Raw genomic sequence first — 3,182 nt, forward strand, 5'->3', positions numbered from 1 at the left:
GTGGAATAAATTTGCAAAAAAATCTAAAAACCTGTTTTGGGGTATTGTGTGTAGATTGATGACGATTTTTATTTCTTTAATCCATTTTAGATTAAGGCTGTAACGTAACAAAGTGGGAAAAGGGAAGGGGTCTGAATACTTTCTGAAAGCATTGTACACGCATGCACACACAAAAACATACACACGTACAGTATGCACGCAGACAAACACACACAAACAAACACACACAAAGGCACAGATGAAGGCACGCTCATAGGCACAGGCGCACACACTATGGGAAAGGGTATTAGTTGGATGCTCAAAGGAAGTTTGGTTGGATGTCACCTGGATATGCGTGTGAATTTGACATGTCTCCCATTTCTCTCCTTCCCTCTCCTTATCTGTCGCTCCCCACACTACCTTCTTTCATTTTCAGCACGCCCCCAGCAGAGCATCCACACCCTCTGGACACTCTGCCCTGTCCGTGTGGGGCCTGAGGGGGCTACTTCCGCCCCCCACACCCACCCCGGCCTTGACCCCTTCCCACTATGTCTGGGGGAGAGAGAGAAAGAGAGAGACTGTAGAATAAGACAGTGAGGAGGAGAGAACACACCCCAGAGCAGCGAGGTATGGGGGTCTCTCTCTACATACCTTTTTCCTTGAGGGTGTTGTTGGGGATGTGGAAAGGGCCGCTGCGGTACACCACCTCCTGAACGATAATGCCAAAACTGTAGACATCCCCCTTCTGGGTGCCAGAGGAGGGCATGCTGTCCCTCGGCAGTTCCGGGGCCCTCCACAGCAAGGCTGGGAAGAGAGAGCGGCTTAATGTATGAAAAGCTCATATCGTTAGTTATGCTGTTTATAACTCTGTATCTGTAATCTCTTTCTCTCGGTCTCTCTTTCTCCCTCTTCTCCTTTCTTCTTTCTCGCCCCTCTCGCTGTACCCTCCCTTTTTAGGAAGGTTTTCCAGAAATCCTGATTGGAAGATTCTGGACTTGCTGCCTATTCCCTCCTGATTCAGGGAAACTGGTAAAAATCTGGAAAACCTGAGTAAGTTACCGGAGTTTTTGCAACCCTACACTCACATGTCCAGTGTTCATTGGACCAGCCCTCCTCGTCCTGGTTGGGGGGTCTTCTGAGGAGACTGAGGCCATGGTCGGTCACCTTTAAGACAGTTAAATGACAACAGGTGACCAGGGGGCTGCGGTGCAGGTAGTCCATCCTCTAGAGAAGATGCACACACACACACACACACACACACATTTCAGTTTGACAGAACCAATTCCCCCACAGACTGGAATTGCACTGATATGAACTTCCACTCCAGTTTTGTCTGCCTTGTATCCCGCTCATAGAGACAGCCATAGACATGATGTAACTCATACGCCATGAACAATCTAGAGATGTGAGAAAATGTACCTTGACGACGCCCAGCATCGGGGAGAACTTGAAGCTCCAGTCAAGCTTAACGGTACCATTCTTCAAAATGTCTTGGAGTTTGGGAGGTGCAATTGGACTTTATTTATCTTGTGACGTATCGAAGAAGCAGTGAAGATAGGGTTATGTGCGTTTACAGCAGTGGTGTGTGTGTGTGTGTGTGTGTGTGTGTGTGTGTGTGTGCCTGTGCACGGGTTACATGCAGAAAGAGCTGTGGAGGCTCCAGACAAGCACCAATGAAGCTGCAGATGTTTGGGTGGCTCAAATCTCTACACTGTACACGTGCGCCCGCACGTGTGTGTGCGAGAGAGAGAGAGTGGAGTTCATACAAAACACATATGACAAAATTCTAAACGTACAGAATTCATAACATGCACATTAAGCACTCCACATCTCTACTAACACTCGATAACAGACACAAACACTTCCTCTACAACGAGGGCCTCACCCGTTTCAGTTCAGTGAGCAGCTCTCTGTTCAGACGCACACTCTTCTCTTCTTCACATTCAGCAGTCGCACAGAACAGATGTTCTCCCTAAAGAAACCGGGGGGAAGACAGAGCCAAGACATTTTTTTTAAATAAGTAAAATTACCCAAAGCCCCATCATGACGAAGCATGGCTTCTAATCTGCAGGATCATTCAATTAGATGTCATTTCACAGGACCAGGTGTCAGAGTTTGGACACCGGCGTCAAAAGTCTCAAAGTATACACTCCCGGTCAAAAGGTTTTTACTATTTCCTACATTGTAGAATTTTAAGGGAAGACCAAATCATAAAATTATTGTATATTTGAGATGATTCAAATAGCCACCATTTGCCTTGATGACGACTTTGCACACTCTTGGCATAGTCCTAGAGTTTGCAGCCAGGAAAAACTCTAGGCCCAAGTTATATTCTCCCTCTCACCTCTCTCTCCCCCTCCAGTCACGAAAAACTCAAGGCCCTAAATGCAACATTGTAAAAGTAAAGTGTTGCCAAGAAGGACAACCAATCAGAAGTTCAAACTTAAAGGCCCAAATACAACATCATACGTCAACATCATATCAATAAGGACAAGCAATTCTCACTTTATAGACGGCCGTTCTGTGGGAGGATGTTCTGTCCTTCATATTTCCCAGGATGGATGAACTACTTTATCATGTACTTTATTATGAGCTACAGTGTGTCCTCTCTCTCTCTCTCTCTCTCTCTCTCTCTCTCTCTCTCTCATATACTTAAAATTTATGCATCCATAACTGTAAGTTGCTTTTATTAGTTGATCCTTGTCAGAGTCATCAAACTGAATAGTTTGTTGTTTCTCCTTAGTTGTGGCTTTCATTACGATCGTACCCTTTCTTTCAATTTTCGCCTAAAATGACATACCCAAATCTAACTGCCTGTAGCTCAGGACCTGAAGCAAGGATATGCATATTCTTGCTACCATTTGAAAGGAAACACTTTGAAGTTTGTGGAAATGTGAAATMAATGTAGAAAAATATAACACATTAGATCTGGTAAAAGATAATACCACTAGATGGCAGCAGTGTGTGTGCAAAGTTTCAGATTGATCCAGTGTAGCATTGCAATACCGGACAATATTTTGATCAAGTCTGCCCAAATTTCCCGAATTGGTCAATTGATACATTTTCAAGTACATAAATATAGAGAACATACAAAAATGATATGGTAATACAACATTTAAGTTTACACACTCCCAGGAATGTAATACATGATGGATCATTAGCTTATACAAATCAAATCAAATCCAAGTTTATTTGTCACGTGC

General features: G+C 44.2%; 1 pseudogene; it reads right to left on the reverse strand.

Moving 5' to 3' along the window:
• Positions 1-411: 411 nt before the first annotated feature.
• Positions 412-2,526, reverse strand: LOC111958339 (atrial natriuretic peptide receptor 2-like; annotated as a pseudogene).
• Between the last annotated feature and the right edge of the window lie 656 nt (positions 2,527-3,182).

Source organism: Salvelinus sp. IW2-2015, linkage group LG34, assembly GCF_002910315.2.
Source record: "Salvelinus sp. IW2-2015 linkage group LG34, ASM291031v2, whole genome shotgun sequence".
Classification (NCBI taxonomy): domain Eukaryota; kingdom Metazoa; phylum Chordata; class Actinopteri; order Salmoniformes; family Salmonidae; genus Salvelinus; species Salvelinus sp. IW2-2015.